Below are 23,002 nucleotides of genomic sequence, written 5' to 3'. Positions count from 1 at the left end.
GGACTCTCCGCCAGAGTCATCCTCCCTCCCTGTGGCACTGGCAGATCTTGCGGCAACAGATGTTGTGGCCACACAGGGAGGTGTGGACATGTTGGTGCTTATCTGGCGGAGGCATGTGAGTATGTCCCTATGCACCGCAGTAAGTGCATCCCACTTGGACTCCATGCGAGCATGATGGGCAGCCTGCTCCTGTTGAATGTCCTTCAGGATCCCCACTACCTGGCCGAATCCTCCGGTGCTATCCTGGTAGGCATCTATGATGCGTGCCAGTTGGGGGTCATCATGCAGTCCAGACCCCTCTGCAAGCCGCGACCTCTGCCTCCCACCCCTCCCACCACCCCTAGCCACACGGGCAGGACCTGCGGCGGCACGCACAGGGGACACTGGGCCTCCTTGGGTGTTGTTACTGGTGGTGTTGTCCGTAGCTTCCTGGGGGGCTTGTGTCCCTGTGCTGTCAGTATTCTGTGTCCTTGGTCTGTCCGTGTTTGCAGGGGTGCCCTGTACGTTGCCAGATGTTGGAGGCGTGGGTACAGGGGGTGCAGATGTTTGTACTGCTGGTGCTACATGATGACTCACAACATGCGGTGCCAGGTTGTTCTTCGCCAGAGGACAGAGACTGATCCACACCAGAGAGCTGAGGGTCCACCGGAGTCTGGGACAGAGACTCCTCTTCATTTGTTGCTGTGTCACCAGCACCACCTGTGTTTGGAAGAGACACACAATGTAAGTTATGTTTCTACAGGCATCAATGGTTCACATACATGACATTTGCTACTGTACATCAGGATGCGTGCCTGTACACTGCTTTGTCCAAAGTTGTCACGGACAGAGATTGATATTGTTGTAGCACATTGTCCAGCCAAGATGAAGCATTTCAATGTGCATGTCGAAGTGTGTGCATGACCAGCTCATGTATAGATTTGACTGTACATGGCCATTACTACTCAAGGGCCATCACGTTGCTGACACAGGTGTTTTATCCCTGTACACATTTGGCCTTTAACAAGGACATATACGTGCAATTCCACTGAGGATATGTTGTAAGATTGGGTCATGTGTGGTAGCAGATTTTGCTAGTCTTTGTGTGTCACATTGGTGTATTGGTACGACATGGTCACAGTCAGGTATGCCTGTGATCTCTTGGGAGAAAGTGTTTTTTTCCTGTGTTCCTAGTTCCCATCTCATTTCATACAAGTGATGATGTCACCATTGTTAATGAGTCTGGTGCTGAGTTTTGTACGTGCATATGTGATTTGACTTGTTAATGTTCTCCATGGTGACATGGATGGGGCAAGGAAGCTCTCTGGCCTTTCAATGCTCATGACGGTGAGAGACGGTGTTGTGTGTGTTGCGGTTTGGCTGCTGTGAGTAGCATGTCTCCTCCAATGAAGTCCAAGTTAGACCTTGTGTCTACAGTGTCTATAACAGTGATTGGTGTGTTGTGTGAAGGATGCATATGTTGCAGAATGATGTAGGAGTGGAATGCAGCTCACAACAGCACCGAGTGTGAATGAGACCATGCTACGGTGTCGGCTATATTGGTGTGTCCATTCCATTCACTGTCAGATGTCCCCTGTCAATGATGTATATGTGAGTTCCTGTGTGTTTTGTGCAATGTACTATACATGGATCTCCATACTTGTCATCTGCAAGACACACCTCCACTGCCAGGCCAGGGGGCACACCTGGACACTGCATCCCCAGACAGTGAGTTTGAACATATGGTTGCAGTGGCTGTGTGTGCGACCGTATTTGGTTTGGCCAGTGCATATGTGTGATTTTCAGCCACATCATTTATCAGGCCCATGTGTCAGACATCTTGCCCGGGCATTATCTTTGTGAGTGACTGGTACCATGTGTGCAATGTGTTTTAGCATAGAAGGTGTGTGTATGGCCAGCATCGGTGTTATTTGTTTTCAAGTCAGGACCTCCTTCTCCCCCAGGCCAGTTATCAGATCATGAAGCGTGACACCATTGCAGTGGGTGCAGGTTAACTTTCAGGATGTCAGTCAGTGCAGTCCTGGTGTTTGTTGGTGCCCAGTTCCCAGCAGGGCCTTGTGCTCCCCACAACAGAGCCCAGTGTCAGACATCTTGTCAGTCCATTTCCACTCCCTGTGAAGTGAGCATGGTTCTGTGTGAGCTTTCTGGGCCATGTGGGTGGGTGGGGATTGTCTGTGACTGCAACTCCCATCATGCTTTTGGCTACACCCTCCTTCCCAGCATGCCCATACTTCCTTCCTTTTGACTCTGCTTCCCTGTGAGGGAGTGTGACAGCAATGGCAAGATGGCTGACTGTGCAGTCCTGGTGTTTGTTGGTGCCCAGTTCCCAGCAGGGCCTTGTGCTCCCCACAACAGAGCCCAGTGTCAGACATCTTGTCAGTCCATTTCCCTTCCCTGTGAGGTGAGCATGGTTCAGTGTGAGCTTGCTGGGCCATGTGGGTGGGTCGGGATTGTCTGTGACTGCAACTCCCATCATGCTTTTGGCTACACCCCCCTTCCCAGCATGCCCATACTTCCTTCCTTTTGACTCTGCTTCCTTGCGAGGGAGTGTGACAGCAATGGCAAGATGGCTGACTGTGCAGTCCTGGTGTTTGTTGGTGCCCAGTTCCCAACAGGGCCTTGTGCTCCCTACAACAGAGCCCAGTGTCCGACATCTTGTCAGTCCATTTCCACTCCCTGTGAGGTGAGCATGGCTCAGTGTGAGCTTGCTGGGCCATGTGGGTGGGTGGGTGGGGATTGTCTGTGACTGCAACTCCCATCATGCTTTTGGCTATACCCCCCTTCAGAGCATGCCCATACTTCCTTCCTTTTGACTCTGCTTCCCTGTGAGGGTGTGTGACAGCAATGGTAAGATGGCTGACTGTGCAGTCCTGGTGTTTGCTTGGCTACAAGTCCAAAGAGAGCCCCTGTGCTTCACACAGCAGAACCCAGTATGGTGTATCTTTGGGTGATATTTCACTAAAGTGTGAGTTAATGCATTATACCCGGTGAGTTGTGGGGAGTTTGTGTTGAGGGGTGTGTGTTTCTACACATGCTGGTAAGTATGGTCAGAGCTGTCAGTCCTCCTTCCCACCCGGTCAGACATCCCACCATGAAACGTGCTTCCATTGGAGGGCGTGCAAGTTGGCTTTCAGGATGTCAGGCAGTGGTGTCCTGCTTCTGATTTGCGCACAACCCCTACCAGGGCCTTGTGCTCCCCACAGCAGGACCCAGTGTCAGCCATCTTGTCAGTCATTTTCCACTCCCTGTGATGTGGGCATGGTTCAGAGAGGTCTTGATGGACCAATTGGGGGGAGCCTTATCTGTGACTACAAACCCCGTCATGCTTTTGTATACACTCACTTCACCTGCATACCCACTTTTCCTTCCTGCCAGTCAGCTACACTGTGATATAGTGTGTTTTTGGTGGCAAACTGTCTGACAGTGTTTATTTAGCTTTGTGCCACTGCCTTGCTCTATTTGTTGGTAGGGTTTTACATGTCATGACACAGTTACAAGTCACTATGAGATGGCAGGTATTGTGTTTGTCTGACTAGCATACACATCTTGGGATGATTATCTATTGGTTACTATGGCTTTGCTAACGGTGCATGGTTTCACTGTCCCCTTGCCACACAATATTGAGTATATTGGTTGAGTACTCACCAGGCTCTGGTATGTCTGATAGACCATGGACGCTCTCTGGTGGTAGGATGTCCTGCACCATCTCCTCCCAGGACCTGAAGTATACTGGTTTGGCAGGAGGGCCACCATCAGTGTGCTGACTCAAGGCGTGATCCTTCTCGATTAGTTTCTTGACCCTCCTGCGCACGTCATACCACCTGTTCTGGATATCATCCTTTGTGCGCAACATTGGTGCTTGTGTGTTCACCTTGACCACAATCCTCGCCCACATCTTTGTTTTCTGTGACATGGGGGTCCTTTGGACCAATGTACCAAACAAATGTGGTTCTACTCTGATGATTTCATCTACCAGCACTTCTAACTCACTATCTGTGAACTTTGGATTCTTCTTTGGGGGCATGGTGATGGGTGGTGGTGGTGAGTGATGTGTGTGTGAGGGTGCAAGTGAGGGTGGGTGAGTGTCAGTTTTGCTAGGTGTATGTGTGAGTGCTTTTGGTGAGGTGCTAATGGTGTGAAAGTTGAGTGATGGGTGAGTTGTGAGTGTGTCTGTGGTTGCTGTCTGATGGTGTTTGTTCTCTGCTGGCTGTTCTCTTGAATTTGCAAAGGATCATGGTAGTGATTAGTGTCCTTTATAGTTGTGGGTGTGTCTTTGTTCCAAGTTTTTTTTGTATGATATTTATTGACTTTGTCATTGCTTGTTTGGTCCTTTTTTTCTGTGCATGTCGGTCATGCGGCTTGGGCTCCGTGCGAGTCGGTCTGGTTTTACACGCATTGCATCGTACTGTGCGGATCGGACATCACGGGTACGTGTCGGTCGTTGTGAATCGCGTCCCATTTCCGGGCGAATCACTGGTTTCCCTACGGCTCGGTCATACAGCTTGTATTCTGTACATGTCGGTTGTAATTCGCACGCGTAACATCGTACTGCACGGGTCATACGGCGCCAGTCCATGTCGGTCGGTCTCCGTTCCCGGTCCATGTCGGTCAGTACTTTTTACGGCCGGAATCGGAATCGGCCCCTAAATGATATTGTTTGTTTGTTCTATCAATTGAACTGCAACAATGCCACGTTTCACTGATGTTCTTCTTGCTTCTTTTCTTTTAGGTGCAAAAGAGACAACATCATCCACAGTATTGCCAGACAGAAGGTCTGTGCACGACGTGAAGCATGACCACAGACATCTCTTCAACTTGCGCAGCTAAGTGCCACTGCTAACTGACAGCTTCAAAATGGCCCCAAAGAAAGGTGCTACCAAGAAAGTGGCCGGTGAGAAGAAGAAGGAGCTTACCACCATTGGTATGTCAACCCATACGTTTTTCGGAAAAAACTGTGCCTGCTGCACTGGCCTCCAGGGAGTCAGCAGACCCACCCCAACCTAGACCCAAGCCCATGTCTGTGACAGAGGCAGACAGTCTTATCATGGCAACGCTGATGAGCAGTGACATTGAAATTGACTTATCTCAATCGCAAAGTAGTGCCCAATCGTTGCAGGAAACTCAAATAAGTAGACAGCCACAACCACCAGTAGTAGTTCCTCTCGAAGTCGGAGCAGTTCAGGAGACTGAGCTTCATGCTGAGGAAGTAGAGGAAGCCATTCTTTCACAATATCAATTGTCTTCCAGATCTCCAGCAAAAAAGGCGGGTTAGTGCACCATCTTCTTCTCCAAGCCCCCCTTCTGATGATCTAGACACCACTTGGATCCTGCCTCAGTCTGAGAGTAAGACAGGCCACGAAAAGGCTAGGGAAAAGGAAGATTCCTGAAAGCCTTGGAGTTATGGATGCAGATGTAGAAGAGAAGGATGATGATGAGCCAGTCATCATGGATGTTAGCCCAGCCCCAGTGGAGACTGACGTTACCCCACAGATACCACCACCAGCTGCCATATTTGCAGAGTCCAGCAGCGACCTACATCCACAACCACCTCAGTAGAAGTCGGTACTGCAGAGAATCAAACATCAAAACACTCACTAGTTTGGGACTTCTTTACGCTTAGCAAGAAGGCGGTGAACATTACCATATGCTCCATTTGCGGAGCAAGTGTTAGTCGGAGTAAGCTTGGTACAAACTATGGTACTAGAGGCCAAACAATCCATTTGAGAAAACACCCCACGATCCTGTGGGAGGCGCACCTTAGTGGCAAAAAAACTGGAAGTGTTCTTGGGGAAGGGGGTGAAAGGCTGAGCAGGGAATCTGATCCGATCACAGTGGAAAGTGGAGAACAGGAAGACATTTTCAGTACGCAAAGCAGCCCTGTCCCCAGCAGTGCAGTGGTATCGCCCACATCAGCAACATGGCACTGGCACAAGACTTAGGTCGAGACCCCAAGGCAAGAGAGTACAGTGACTGCCCCACTAAAACGTACAGTGAGCCTACCAACGTCTGCTCTCAAGAAGACACCAGCATCAGTGGCACCAGAATAGAAAAAAATCCAGGCTACAACTCCTGGCATGTTTACGCAGGAGGGTCAGTATGAATGCAACCAACCAATGACACGTTTGTACAACACAAAGCTGGCTAAAATGTTAGCACTGAAATTCCTCCCTTTTTCTTTTGTGAAAGGGTTGTTATGTTAATGTTAATGTTAAGGCGATTTCTAAAGCGCACGATTACCCGAAGGTGTCCTGGCGGTTGTGTTTTCTTGAATTTGTGGCAGCCATCTGCCTGAAATGGAAGGTTCCCAGTCGGTCGTATTTTGGCAGAGTTACTGATCCAGCACTACTTCACAATGTGCGGAAATTGCTTGGACAAGGTTTGCAGCAGAGTGCTGTTCACACTATCCACCTGACACTAGACATGGGGACCAGTTGCCAAGCCTCTGATTACATGTGCATCACTTCACAGTGGATCTCTTTAGTGGGGGGTTAGAGAAAAGATATCTACAGGTGTCGACACTGCTGAGAGTTTTTTTATGGCACTCAGTAGCATGTGACAGTAGCCATGTTTACCATGGAGAAATCCCATACTGCTGCAAATGTTTTGGAAGACTTTAACAACAAGGTCATTGAATGGCTGTGACCAAGAGGGCTTAACATTGGATTTGTTGCCACGGACAATGACAGTAATATAGATGAGGCCATGGCTGATTGTGGTTATTTCAGGGTCCTGTGTTTGGTGCACTGCATCAACATCATTGTAGAGGACTTTCTCCAAAAAGAATACCAAGTAGGCAACTTACTGTCCACCTGCAGAATAATCTGCACTCATTTCAGTCATTCATTTAAAGCCCGGAAACAGCTGAGGGTCATTCAGCATGATAATAGATTGCCAGTTAATTCACTCACACAGGAGGTACCAACACATTGGAACTTGACTTATTACATGCTTGAGCGTCTGTTTGAATGGTACAGATCAATCAATGAATATGTCATGCAAAGAGGGGATGCAACTGTGAAAGGCATGATCATTGAGCAGGACCAATGGGGTCTAGTAAAATGCCTGACAGAGATGCTACTTCCTTCTGAGGTGTTCACACAGGACGTCAGCAAGGCGGACAGTACCATGGGCCAAGCTATCGTGTTGTTGCACACGCTACAGGAACAGGTAAAGTAGGTGTTTGCAATGTACACAGTTGTGGAGGGAAAAAAAGATGTGTATGAGTTGGTGGCGAGCTTAGTCCTTCGCTAATCTGTTAATGCAACAGTTCAAAGAGACATCGTGTCATCCTAACATTACGTCTGTGCCACAGTTCTTGTTCCACCGTACAAACCATTACTGTCCACCTTCATTCCTTTTTTAGACGGAGATGTTGCAAAATGCAAAACATGGATAGCTGAGCAAGTCAGTGAGCTAGAAAAAGAACGTCTGGGAATTAGAGGCCCACTCCTCCAGGGCACAAGTTATGCGGGTCAGACTTCAAGTTCAGAGACTTAGGGCAGTGCTGTTGGCTCACAGCAGCTAAAACCAACAAAAAGAACATCAACAACTAGAGCATCAGCCTAAAATCTGTAAATGAATGGTTTCTACTGGCAGGGCTTAAGTGCACTGCAGAGGCCCGCGCATGCGCATTTGTGAGGAAGAAGCTAGTGAGGAATCAGGAAGATGGAGCCCCGGGACCCGGCAGCTCAGGTAAGTAATTTTCTTTATTTTTAACTTTCTAAGTAATTTTAAAATGAGGGCGGGAGGGAGGCGGGCGGCGCGTAGTGGGGCTACGCGGAGTGTGCGGGTGCGCGTAGATTTGGGCACACTCCGTGATGCTCTGCGTAGCCCCACTACGCCCACTACGCCCAGGGTTAGCAGTGACACTGGGTGTTTTTTTATCTGTAACTATTATGCTTAAATGTGATTGTGATGATTTACAATGTTGGTGGCCTACCAATGGCTGATAATTGTTCCCTGATGGTGATTTTTTCCTTCCCCTTAGTGAGATTTGTTCAGTGAGTCCACTCTACTCCACACTGCTTTGTTTTCTGCTTTATATTCCTCAGAGTCAGACCTGACCATTCCCTTTAGAATAGATAACGCAATCCAAAAATCTAGTCTACACAAAAAATGACTCAATGTTTCTCTTGTTATGCATCAACAGCATTGTGGATCAATTGCAATTGAGTCAGACCACAGTTGGTACGGAGTTGGACACCTTACTCAGAGTCAGGAGGATCAAGGATGATGGAAGGATTCAGAGCGTAAATGTGACTACTTCGAGAACTGCCATGAGAAGAAGGACGTTTTCAACTTCACTGACACCAACTGATTAAGTGATGACTTTAAAGTGGCCTACCCAGCTCTGTAGAGTGGTGGTGAGTGGTGACAGCGGTGCGGTGATTGTACGTGATTTGGAAAATGCAATGTTGCTGGGTGTGTGTGCTCAATGCTGTCTGGCTCAAATTTGAAGGTAAATGGTGGTTGAGTGGGGGGCCTGTTGTTGTAGGTAATTGGAGACAGACATTTAGTCATTGATGATCATCACATTATGCCCTTGCTGTTAAGCTACATATTATTGTTATGATTCATGATGATGATGAATTGATGATCATGACAGTTGCGAGTTTGATCAGCCTGATACCAATAGTTACATTGCAGCCACTTTTGTGTGATTTTTCGTTGTTGTTGTTGTAAAATTGTCCTCACCTAATTGTTCACACAACAGTCATAAAATGAATAAGTGCAAAAAGGACTATTCTTCTCTTCTCTCTTGCGCTGCCTCGGAGTCTTCTCGGTGCACTCCTTATGAAGTTTAGCTTCTGACTTTCTCCTTGATTCTACAATATAATTTTTATTTTTCAATCCACAGGCCCTCTTACCCTGCACCAAAATAGAAAAGCAGCATTAAACTCACACTTACCTTACTGGACCACTTCCGCCAGGCACCCAAGATTGACAGACAGTCCAAGAGGAATGAGGTGCAATTCCCAATTTGGCAACAGAGTATACATTTTTCTTTTAATAATCACAGGACTGTGTGTGTTGTTCAATTGACTCCTACATCATTTGTAATATATTTGCTATCTTTCAATACTAGGTAACATAAGACATTTAGATATATAATGTAGCTTAGGTCTCTCTGGGGGAAGATGGACAATTTGGTTTGGTTTGCATTTAAGTAACCTGTACTCATTCCTTTGTTTCCTTTCCCTTCCATAATAGATTTATGATGGATGGCTGCTCATTGTCCAGATGAATGTTGTCCTTGTGTATTGTTTGTCTTTGTCAAGCCTTTCCCCAAATCCCCCTTCCCATCCATTCATCAAACCCCCAACCTTCTACCACCAGGCTGTGTGATTTTATTGAGGGGTGACAATAATTTACACCAATAATTGATCACGCACTTGGTGGGGAGGATATGGTGAAAGTAACTCCAAATCAGTGCAGTATCTTCAACTCTAAGTATAGCCCATACTGGCCATATTTACCCACCCACGCATAAAAACAGTGTTCAATATTTTCAGAGGAACATCATTGCCAGCATCATTATTCAGGCACTGTGTTGCATGAAAGCAGAATCTTGTCCACCTTGGAGTTTGAGTCCATTTCATATTGTAACTTTTACTAGCTCGCCATTGTTCTGAATAATTTAATTTAGCATTGCTTATTATATTTTCCTAATTTTTTTTCTTCTTGTGTACTAGTAGTCCAGTCTGATGAGTGGCTCAATTTTTTTAACCTTTCATATAATAATGTATAACTGTCAGTAACTCAGTTTTTATTTAAATGTAGTTAGCTCCCTGTGATAATTAGCTCTTACTCTACAGTTTGGGTTGACCTAGGAGGGAGTGGGATCTCAATTCTGATGCCTTCAATGTTGCGCTAGCATGCTACTACTACCACCACCATGGCACCCTGGGAAACCATGCAGCCCTTGCTTCCTCTAGTCAGGTAAGAGAACTGTGTGGATCATTGTTGTACTGCAATCTATACACAGTAGAAACTCATCCCCTCACTCCTTAAGGGATCAATATAGTTGCAGACTGGAGAGACTAGGGGGAGAGAGTAGTAGGACAAGGGAGGGCACCGCATAGCTAATTTGTTGTTATACACTATCAGCAGATTTTTAAAACAGGCTACGGCAAAGGCAGCAGTGCGAAGTAAAACAATAAAACCCCAAAAAAGAGTTAAATCGTAATTTAAAACTATGAAATATTTATTCCCCATAAAATCTAAACTAAACCCACACCACAACTGGCCCACCACTCTCCCCATCCCCAACCAAGTCCTAAAATGAAATTGTCCATAAAAATAATCAATATGTCCCAACTACCACATGCCCACCCTCTCCCCACCAAAATCCCCTACCCACTAAAAAAAGGATTTAAAAAGGGGCAGTAGAGGGCACTAACGGTGGGCTAGGAGCTTCTTCATGTGCCCCTCCATCCATTCCTGCCTGGCTTCCATGCGCACCAGCCTCTGCATGATGCATCTCTAAGATGAGCGGAAATAGGGAGGGGGAAGCAGTGATGGAATGGCGCCGGGCAGCTGCCATTGGACTGAGATGCCGGTGGACTGGAGGCACTGGGGTCTGGCTGGGGCCTGGGGCATCTGCAGCTGCTGTTGCTGCCTCTTCCTCCTCCAGAACCACCAGCTGCTGGAATTCTGCCCTGAAGGCTTCCAGTTTCTTCTGCTGCATCCGGGATGCTATCTCCTGCCTGTTCAGAAGGAAGAAGTAGCTATATCAAAAAATAAAAAGTGTAACCAATGCTCCTAGCAAAACACATACAATTACATAATGGCACAGTAGCAATACATTTGCTGATATCCTTGGGTCATTCGATTGTTATGTGATTAGAGTTTCAGACATTATGCACAATGGAATACACAAGTATTCCCTCTCTTGTTGAGCTAAATTAATGGAGGCATTCTCATTGCTAGCTCAGCTGGCACCCTAGTCATACTCGCTTTACTTTGCCACTATCTGCAGCAGTGGGGCAGCTGTACTAGACAATTATCTTGCTCCTATCATGCCCAGGCCCTATTAAATGTATTTCAATTTCATCCTGACTACAAGGCAGATGAATACTATGAATGAAATAAGTCACGTTAGGTACTATAAAATATATCATGCAGACATCCTCCTGTCTGCCCGTAAGTAGACGGTGGGAAAAGCAATAAACTACAGTACAGGGAAAGGATTAAGGAACAGGATAATGTATTTGGCACGTTTGTCACAGACTATCCCATCCACAAAAGTCAAGGCACTTTCTCTTCATCCCACTTTACTCCCTGGCCTCACCCTCTGTCATCACACTTTAAATTAACTTTTCCCCAAAAAATAGATTTGCTTGGCAGTAAGGAAAAGAATTATTAAGTTACTCTACTTTGGCTAAGTTAGAGGGATTAGGCCCAGTAGGTATGCGTTTCACTGATCATCATCACCAAGTCCCTAAGCTTTTGCTAGTAGTAATGTGTCACTTTGTTAGGCAAATGTTGAAAGGGAAATATTTATTTAAACAGACTTAATCCATTATGGAAGCCATAATAAAATATATCACTTGGCAAGAAGAATGTGGCACATTCAGAGAATGTTTTTTTTCAAATTTTACGGAAAACTGGGACATAAAATGAGTTATTAAGTACTAGGGAGTGACTAAGTGGGCCCTGGGAGGGAAGGAAATTACACCTATTTTGTGCCTTGCCATGTAATTTGTAAATGGCACATTAACTGAAACAGACTCACATTGCACAGCCAACAATGCAGTGCCGCCGAATTAAACCATGCAGCCGTTATGTCACTATGGGTGTCAATGGTGAAATGCCATGGATAGGGAGGGAGGTAGGTGATTGATGATGGGTGGGTAGGAAGTATACATAATACATGTCACGCTTGAAAACTACTGTAATTCAAGGGAGTAGTCTGAAACATCACCTCAACCCTTCAAAACAAAGCCTTGATAAACCCATTCCAAGCAAGTAAAGCAGATGGAGCTCCCTTGTCCCTTGTTTCTTCTTCTTTCCTCTTCTTTTCAAGGCTTTTTCCATTCATCATTGCAGTGTTCTTCTAGTATTATTATTCTTCATCCTTGGCTTTGCTAATCACAGTTAAAGTTTTACATTCTCTCATCCAGTCTTCACCATTGAAAATCATCCATCCATATATCCATCCATCCAAACTTGTGCTCTCAGTCTCAACGAACCTTTCACCAACATACATTCACCCACCCATGTATCCTTTCACCCATTAAACCCACCCGTGGGTTCTTTTAACCCGCCCAGGCAGGCACCCTTTCACCCATACCCTTTTACAAACCCAGGCAGGCATCCTTTCACCCCTTATACCCTTTCATTCATCTTTCATCCACCCATGCATCCTATCACCTACCTATATGCATCCTTTCACCCATGCATCCTTCTCTTTCACTCATATTGCATTTCACCCATCCTTTCTCCGTCCATCCTTCTTTCCCTTATCCATCAACCCATCATATTTAAAGGTCTTTATGAAACTTTGTCTGCTGAGTTGCAGACAGAAGAGGCCATTAAATACCCAATTCTTGCTGTATATGCTAAAGAGGGGTGTGTTCAACTGTTCACAAGTCAACAGTACACCCTTGCAGTGAGTACATTATTAATTGTCAATAAGCAAGCAATCACCCCCTAGTGACGCTGCCGCATCTGCTACTTGGCTGGCGCCTTCACTGCTGGCCCCAGCACTGGTGGTCGGTGAGGCTCGAAAAAACATTACACATTTTTAGATGCCACATACTCCTCCCCCTATTAATTTTGTATAGCAAGATACAACCACAAACATCACTACAATTCGGTTACAGTATCTTCTACCAAAAATATCTGGTTCGGCCTTTAGTTGGTGGCAATTTTTGAAACCCTCAAGATAAACAATAACCTTTGGTAATGAAGGGAGAGAGCTATTGATGAATTTGAGTTTTTGAAAATAAATAAAAGGGTGGACAACTGGACGTATGGTCCTGGTTGGCAAATGCAATGGGGCTGTCCTCCTCATACTTCCTTCCAGCCATGGGGCACGGTCCTCAACAACTGCTGGTAATACATACACAACTTTGGGGACGGGGTGTCTAACGCGACCATGGCCTCCCTCTCCTTTTACTGATTGAGCATGAACAAGTAAAAGAAAGCCTTCTCTTCTCAACAAACATGCGTAGAATACCTCACTAGGACAAGCAATCTTCACAACAGAGTAGTAGTATGTGACTAACGGGATCTCTGAGTTTTACAGTACCACCACTAGGCAGTCCACAAAATATATAAGGGGAGAGGGAAAGCTGACTGACAAAGCAGAAGAAAGGAAGGTACAGAAAGACTAGTACAGAGACAGTTTGAAATAAAGTACAGAAACTTGAAATATAGAAAATAAGTAAATAGGATATTGAAGGGATAACAAGAAATTAGAAACAAATAGATTGAAGAGAATTTTGAAAATAAAATAGGAAACTGGTAGAAATAATCAAAATAAGGAGCAGTAAAAGTAAGGGAAATAAATATTAATGTTAACAACAGGAGGAATTACTGGGGGCCAGCTGAGCCATGGGCAGAGGAACTTTGGGAGGCACCTCCAATTCTCTCACCCTCCTCAGCCCTCTTCTTGCCCCTGGATTCTGAAGTAAGACATAAAGATAAAAAATGATTGGTGGTAAATAAATAATCTCTACAAAAATATTTTTGGGCAGGAAAAGGCAATCGCAATAACATTGAAATTTTCTAAATCAGATCGACTAGTAGTATCACGGACCGTCCTATTCCAAATTTCCTAAACCTACCTAACCCTATTCCTAATTCACTAAACTAGATTTTCGAATTACTTAAAAAATTGCAACTAATGATGTTTGCTTCTCATGTCATTCACAATCTCTCAACACCCTTTGACGCGCTAATTCACTAACAGGCACATGCATCAAGCACAAAACCGGTCGCAAACGGGCAGATTCTCAGAATCTGCCCCTTTGCGACCGGTATTTTTGCATTTGGGATGCATCATCCCAAATGCAAAAATCGCTATTTAAGGAATCTCAAAATTGGGATTCCTTAAATAGCGATTGCATTTAAGGAATCCCTAATTGAGATTCCTTAAATGCAATGCATTACAATTTAAAAAATAGCGATTTCGCTATTAGCGTGAGCAAATTACCATGAGGCTGGACCTCATGGTAATTTGCGAAAACTTAGAAAAATGCACTTATTTGCATTTTTCTAAGTTTCATGTTGCCCACACACATGCCCTTAGACCATGTGTGTATGCAACATTTGTGCAGAGTGAACATACATGGGTGCAATAGGGTGTCATTTTGACACCCTTGCACCATCGAAATTGCGGGAGCAATTTGCGAGTACCTACTGGTACTCGCAAATTGCTCCCGCAATCTCTAATTCATTCCTATGGGCCTGGAGGCCCATAGGAATGAATGGGAAGACATTCCTTAATTGCGACTCGCAATTTGCTAGTCGCAATTAAGGAATTTGTGGGAATCGCTATTTCTTTAGCGATTCCTACATGCATAGGGTTTTGCTATTCCTTAATTGCGATTCCTTAATAATCGCTATTAAGGAATCGCAAAACCCTATGATGATGCATGTGCCTGTAAGTCTGTATTTTTCTTTCAATGCATAGATGGATGCATGCACACACATCACTGGAAATTGCTTGACACTGTAAGAGCTGCAAAAAAATAAAGACTCTAAGAAGTGAGAGGACGCGCTAAAGCACTAATACTAACTACCACTATCTTAGTGACAGGACTAAGGAGTCTCTGCATTACTTTTTAAATAATCAGCCCAAGCGGGAGCCAACAAGTACGATTAGGTATCTCCGAGCACGTCTAGAGTAACACTCACATAATATTTGTAAACCTTACTTACCTGTGTGTGAGCAGCATACTTGCTATTTGGGAACTAAATATTAGCATAGAACACAAGTAATAATATTATTAATTACTCGCTGAGCTCTACGACCTCAACCCCTTGGTCCAGGATGTTGGACCATCAGGTGTTGCTAGGTGTGCTGGACCCCAGAGCAGTGGTACACTGCCAGACACACGCTCAGCCAATACTGTTGGCGCTCCCAGAGTCCATACCCAGACCCAGGCCTGCCGCCTGCTGCCAGGGTATAGAAGAGATGGTACTGGACATAAAAGAAATGTGCTGCCACCCCCACCTCTGAAAATAAGGCACAGGGCTGCACCCCTTCCTCGTGCCATCTTCTGCAAGGAAGGCGGCTGCTGCTCTTGCTTTTATTTTTGGCGCCATTCTCTGCCATGGCGCTGAGGGGGAAAAGAGAAAAAAACAGAAACAGGAAAAAGAAGGAAGAAAGGAAGGTAAAAAAAATAAGAAAATAAAGCAAAAAATCAAAAAGTACAAAACTTACACAAAAAAATAGAAAAAACATAAAATGCACACTCACAACGACAAAAGGTAAGATATAAATAAAAGTGAGGGGAAAAAAAGTTTTAGAAGAGAAGGATTAAACAGATTAAGAAAGGATGAAAAAGTAGACCCCAGCACCATAAACAGATGAAAAACAAGGTGGCTGCATCCCATGCGAACCGCGTGGCTCAGTTTGCGCAATATTTCCGCACAATAACACACTTCATTTTGACGTATGACAAACGTAATGCGAAAGGTCAGAACAAGGAAACTATGCCCGATCGCGGTAGTCCATGTAGCACGGCAGAGTGTTTTTACACCACTTCGCGGAATATTCAGAATGATTTGTGCAATTATTCTGTTGCTTTTGCTAAATCTTTTTGAGTGTATGGTTAATAGATATAAAATACAGGTAAAGGTGAAAATGGGCTAATGAAAAGAAAATCAATTAAATGGAATTAGACAGTCCTAAGGATCATATTTACAGCCAGTTAGAGAAGGTGGAGGAAAATGCTTGGAAAAAAGTAAAGATGATAACAATGCCTACTAATTGATGGCTGAATAATAAAGTTCATTAATGGGTTATGTTAGACCTGGCATCCTTGGTGTGGTTTCCCTTGACCTTTTACCTTCTGACTTTCTGCTTTCAACTATTTGTGCTGACTTCATTTTTGCTGACTTTAGGAATCTGGGCACATTACCACTGCTAACCAGAGCTAAAGTGCATGTGCTCTTTATTTAAAACATGGTGACATTGAATTATCCACAATTGGCATACTTGATTTGTTTATAAGTCCATAGTAAAGAGCACTCCATGTGCCCAGGGCTTTTAACACTGATTATGCCACCAAATTACATGCCTAGGCTTGCCACTGCAGAGCCTGTGTGTGCAGCTTTAAACAGCCATGTTGACCTGGCAAGTTAACCAACTTGCCAGGCCCAAACCTTCCTGTTTATTACATAAAGGTCACCCCTAAGGTAGGCCCTGGACAGTCCATGGGCATGGTGCAATGTACTGAAAAGCAGGACATGTACTTTTAGGTCTTATAGGTCCTGGTAGCGAAATACTCTTAAATTCATGTTTCACTACTGCAAGGCCTATCTCTCCCATACAATAAATCTTTCAATATTCAACAGAAAAAATGAAGAAGATGATAGCTGAATCCAATTGAATCGCGGGTGATTCACTTATTGTCACTACATGTTTTACTGTACTACTGGGCACGTATTTGTCGACCTCTCCCTGCTTTATTATATTTACGCTACTTTTTTTTTTCTGGTGCTATATTTCTAACATATAGGCATGTTGTAGCTGCTTTAGATACATTATGAAACAATCTTACTTTAAATAGTCACTTGAATTTAGGAACCGTAATCACTGTAACCATTCCGGATGTGTAGGCAAATTAATGCAATATTGTTTGATTAACAGCTAGAGATGTTACTTCATTATATATATATATATGTTTATCTGTAGATTTCCCCTGACGAAGGATGATTGCACACCCGAAATGCATTGGGAGTGACGACTATCCACGTTTGAATGCATTATTTGTTTTAAGAATCAACAAGAGAGTTGTTGAAGCTGTCATCTCTGAATAAAAGTACATTGAAGATACACAGTTGGATTCAGCTATCATCTTCATAATTTTTTTTGTTGAATATTGAAAGATTTATTGTACATTGGATGACCATGTTAATTTCATTTTCAATTCATGTGTAAGGTTTTGGATTAACATTGAGTTGACACACTCAGTATAAGTTTATTAGGTAGTGCGCTCTCTGTCTAAGACTTTTGTCCTAGTTTTACTTCTTCAATGTTGAACAGGTGGTAGGGTGAAACCACACCAGAAGGCACACACCAACTTTGAAATGTTTTTGATTGATGAATTATTTGGGTTTAGTATTAGGAGATCGAGTGCATTACCGCTGTTGTCTTATACATTTTCACTTTAAGAAAGTTGGCATTGTCTTACTGCAACCATGTGGTGGCTTCTCTGGAAGACACGTCTGGAGTGGGAGATAGCTGGACTCCTGCAATCCCACTAGAGAACCACACACTAAGTAAGTGTAGGTGTGAATAAGTGGCCATCTGCATGCTGATGGGTCATCCTAAGCAGGATGGGAGGGAGAAGCTGACACTTACACCTGAAAGGGCTGTATTCTGTCCCCACACAAAGGGTTGCATACCTCCCTGTAGTGAGGCTGGAGCCAGGGCAGGAAAGAAAGGAACTCTGTCCACTTCAAAGCATCTCTTTGAAGTCTCCCACACATCAAAAGCCCAGCTGGGTATATGTACTGGACCTCTGACACCACCAAAACAGAACAATTCGGAAACTGAGGATACTCTACCAGGAAGAAGGACTGCTGTGCTGCTGGAGGGACTGCCACTTTGCTGAACTGCTTTGCTGTGTTGGCCTGCTGCCTGCTGCCTCTTGCATGGGAGTGAGAAAGACTGTACCTACATCTCTTCATTGCAGAACCAAAGTATCTCCAAGGACTTGTTGGCTTGCCTCCTGTTTTTCTGAAGTCTCATGGATATCAAAGACGTCTTTCTTTATCCTGTGAGTCCTGCTCTGCAAAGTGGTGCCAATCCAGTCCTGGGCCCTTGGAAGTGAGTACCAAGTGCTGCAACTAAGAAAATCCACACATTGATGACATTGTTCCGATCGGAACCAGCACATGTCCCTTGACATCAGCGCATCGCCGCTGCTACACGAACCACAGTCACTGCATCGCTGCCTGGGCGATGCATCTTTCCCGTTTCTGACTCATCTCCAACTTTGCATGGCTCGGCACCAACGCATCGCTTTGTGCTGCTTGCGTCGCCTACAGCCCAGTGGTTCAATGGCGGTGCATTGCTCCGATGTTCATTGCACCTAAACTCTCAATTCATCTTCAACTTTGTGGAGTTCGTAAACGACACATCACCTACAGTGGCGGGATCTACAGTGACTCATCACCTCCTGTGCTCAAAGCATCATCCTCGATGTTGATACATCCAAGGTGCTGTTCTGCGTGCCAAGACTGGTCCCTGTATATGACCCACACTCATCACAGTCGGCATAAACGTTTGGATTTGCCCCATTCAAGCGTGAACAAATAGCCCCGGTTAGCGCTATTTGTTTCTAATCACTACAAAACAGTTTTTTCTTTAAAAAAATAATATCTTGACTTCTACTAATTGGATGTTTGGCACTTTGATCTTGTTTTGTTGATAACAATAGAATCAATTTTTCTAATCTGGTGTGGAGTTTTTTGTAGTGTTTTCACTGAGATACTGTTTGAAGTGTTGTACAAATACTTTATACATTGCCTCTTAAGTTAAGCCTGACTGCTCGGTGCTAAGCTACAAGAGGGTGAGCACAGGTTAATTTATAGTGTGTATCTAACTTACCCTGGCAATGATTGTGGTTCCTGCTTGGACAGGTTGCATAACTCTGCCAACCAGAAACCCAATTTCTAACAGGTTTTAAGTGATTATTAAAAAATAATCAGAGGGGCCAGTTGTTAAAGACTTTTTATAAATGTGCAATTTTTAGGTGACAGATTATTTGTGAATACTAATGATTTTTATAATTAATATAGTTGTAACTGGTGAATTAGTAATGTATCATTTGAAACTATTTTATTTAAAAGCTTAGAATTTTTAAGCTTTCCTTGTGTTCCTAAGGTTACATTCTGAAGGACACTGCCCCTGGAAGTTCAATGTAGTCTTGCTAGCACACTGTTGTATGAGTCTTTGTTCTAAAATGTTTCGTATTGTGTTGTACATCTCTGGTCTTTTCTGTTGCTGTGGAAGATAATGGCAATTTTCCCTACCTTAGAAATGGGTTAGTATTGCAATTGTTTTGTGACGATTTTGATTCTAATTTGCACAATATGTTTTATCACTAGTCATGTCATGTCATGAATTTGCAGCTTTTGCATATTACCTATTTGTAAAATGTGTATAAAAAACACTTGTTTTGGGGGTGAGCCACAGACTTTATGTTTGCCTCACATAACTCTCTTTGATTTGACAGACTATCTCTTAGCTGTGCTGTCTTTATGACTTTTAATTGCTTATTGGCACTCAAAATAATTTTGATTTCTGGCAATGCACTCTGTAGCTGAGCCATTTTGGTATTTATTTATATTTCTCTGTATTGCCTATTTTCAAATTTTGTAATAAAACCCTTTAATTTTTAATGATCCAGTGCTCAGCTATTGAGTGGTCCCAGTCGATATTTTCACTAACTCTGCAAATTTGTTGGGTCTGATATCAAGAAGGGCAATGACTTATCGCAAGATCAAGGATGCCAAGTCGCTGGAGTTCAATTTTGGGATGATAGAAATATTGGCGCACAGTGAAATATTGGGGTTTGGCTCCCACACCAATATGTCAGTGGGATACAGCATTTTCATTTCTGGTCTTTCTTTTACAAATCTTTGTTTTCAGGGGTTTGGTTTGATTTGTTTAATTTAACTGAACCAGAATTGCAAATACAAGAATGCTCTGATTTCATGCAGGAAAAGAGATGTTCTGATAACAAGGAGCCTTTGGGAAATACTACATCTGGCCCTGCTACATGTCCTGGGCTTTGTGAGTAAAAGCAAGTACATAGCTTTAGTCTTGCAAAGGCTCTAAACATGTGTATCTTACAATTTGTATTGCATCATCGTATCATTAGCCACTTCTGCAGGTAAACTTAAAGGAGGAGAAGCATTTGTGGAGCACGAGCGGCTGCATAAAGAGTTTCCCAAGTCGTTGTGTTTTGGCCCATGGTGTAATGGAGTGGACTTCTGTTTTATGTCTGTCAAAAGAACTTTAAAACATCAAACATTTGGGACCTTTAGACCACTAATTTAGTGATTGCATTTAGTGCTTAGTATTACGGGCCTCATGTCGCAAAATCGCAGGGTTTGTGACCACAAAAGTGCTTATCATTATGTATGAAACCCTTTTGAGAGTTGGAAAACTCTTTTGACTCATTAAAAGGACTTTTGTGATTGTTTCTGAATTGCAATTGGGGGGTCTTGAAAGGGGTTTCATGCCTCCCCTTCTCAATTAAAAATCTATAGACGACTACAATTGCCGTCGCAAACCACTAATGAGCAAACAACTCCCGAGCTGGGGTAGTAAGTAATTTGCAACGCTGAATGGGTCATGTTAGGACCTCTTTTACTTTGGCAATTATGTTAGCAAATAAGGGGATATAGTTTTCCAAAAGTGATTTTTATGTTTTTTAAAGCAGCACTGGTTCCTTAAAGGAACTGCTTTGGAAAAAAAAGTTTTCCATTTTGAAATGCAGTCATAGGGTTGGCGGAAAGCTGTTCCTTGCAGACCACCATCCCTGGAATTAATGCTAACCACAGAGGATTATACAGTTTCACCTGTCCAATGAATATTAATTAGACAGGTTGCTCTCCAACCCCCTGCGATTCAGTATTTTGGGAATTGACCGAACAATATACTGCACGCTTTGCAAAATACTATTCCATTCACAAAAAATATTTGAGTAATTTGTGACCACTTTTTGAGAACAATATTTTAATACATCAGGATCCCTAACGTTCAAAAGGAGGTGGATGGCAAATGTGTTCACTCCTTTTTTGTATTTATACCTGGCTTTAGTATCCGTTGAAATCTGTATGAGGCATAATAACATAACATTTAAGCTGTTTAGACAGCAGCCAGGGAAATAGTGAAGTCGGTCTGCTATTTGCAAGGGCACTGGCCATGTTTTGCATACTGCTTGCTGTTTAGCCAGCCACCATGTGAATAAGTGTGTTTTCTATTTGGAAGGTCACTGAGCAGACACACTTCATACTGTTTAGCCAACAGCTGGGTAAATAATGAAGTTTTTATGCCATTTGCATAGCTATCAGCCAAATAATACAGAATCTCTTCTACTTAGCCAGCAGCCAAGTGAATAGTGAAGGTTTTCTGCTATTTGCATGGCCTTCAGCCAAACAGTGCAGGGTATCTTTCAGGTAGCCAGTGGGCAGGTAAATGGTGTAGTTCTTCTGCTATTTGAATGGCCGCCAGCCAGACAGTGTAGAATGTTTACTATTTAGCCAGCAACTGGGTAAATAGTGACGTTTTTCTGCTGCTTGCATGGCCACCAGCCAAACAGTGCAGAATCTCTAATATTTAGCCAACGGCCGGGTAAATAGTGAAGTTTCTCTGCTATTTCCAAGGGGCTGACCAAATAGTAAATCATTTCTACTATTTAATCAAGAGCCAAGTAAATATCAGAGAAAATTAATTATGTATGTGGCAGCCAGCTAAATAGCTTCTACTATCTTAAATAGCTGAAGAGATGAAGCAGCACTATGTTACCATTGTAGACAGTTCTAAATTGTTGCCTTTAACAGGAACTTTCAAAGCATGCGCTACTTTTTGCAGGTAATGTAAGTGTATTTTAGGCACATCCCAGTAGACAGTATAACATAACACAATAAAATACGCAAAGCAGTATAACAACATGCTTACAACATAACAGGGAAAACCACAAAAAAACTGTCAAAGCGGAGCACAATTAAACAACTATAGTCCAACAATAGCATCACAGTGTATAATGCCACACAAAAAACATGCCAGCGTAAAAGCAACAGAGCACATCACCACCCATAGGCACTGGAAGTAGGGTGCAGGAGGTGCTGCAGCACTCCTCCCAAAAACATGCTGGAGTACAGGAAGTGAATGAATAATAAAGATCCCTTTGATTTTAGTTTTTATCTTATCACAGAGGGCAAATGTCATCCTCTGTCATACGGCAAATTAATGCTTATTTTTTTAACATGGAGATTAGGGTTTTATTTTATTTCTTTATTTGGAGAGTTTTCCATAGCTCTGGATAGACCCAGGAGTATCAGAGCACTTCACACATTGTCAGGTGATATCAGTCAATGGCAATACTTTACAGCATTGTCCGAGGCATTGTCAGTCCATAGTGATACAGAATAATTCAAATGATGAATGACGAGCTATTGAAGTATCCTTGGGAGATACCTGCATGGGATGAGGTAGTAAATCTGGAGGGAGTTACTTTTTTTATCCTGGATGTTTGAGGTGTTGATTGAGGAGAAGTTCTTTTAATTGCCTCCTGAACCTCATGAAGGATGGGTTTGTTCTGATATGTATAGGGAGAGAATTACAGATTTTAGGGGCATTGCCTGAGAAAGAAGGAGAGAGGGCTTTTTGTTTTTGTTTTATGGGGGGATGAGAGGAAGTGTGTTGGAGCTTCTTAGGTTTCTCGTTTGGCCTGCCTTTGTCAGTTTGGACGTGAGGTAGGCTGGTTTACCAGTGTGTAGAACTTTATGGTTGAGACGGTCAGTTTTAATATAACAGTGTGCTTCGATTGGTAGCCATTTATTGACTTTTCAGTGAGGGGGAGATTGTTCATACCTCTTTGCTCTGGTGACCATCCTTGCCACTGCATTTAGAGTGGCTCTCAGTGGGGCTAATAAAGGTTTCAGGGTCCCTGTGAGGTTGGCGTCCTGTAGTCCAGTCTGGACAGAAACAGAGCTTGCGTGGGTTTTTTAGGTCATTTGGTGAGAGGATGGGCTTTTGTTAAGGAGTTTTAGGTTGTAGAAGGAACCCTTTGCTGTAGTCTTTATGTGTGAG

This window comes from Triturus cristatus, chromosome 1_2 (genome assembly GCF_964204655.1).
Source record: "Triturus cristatus chromosome 1_2, aTriCri1.1, whole genome shotgun sequence".
In the NCBI taxonomy this organism is placed as follows: Eukaryota; Metazoa; Chordata; class Amphibia; order Caudata; family Salamandridae; genus Triturus; species Triturus cristatus.
Note: the sequence above shows the minus strand (reverse complement) of the source record.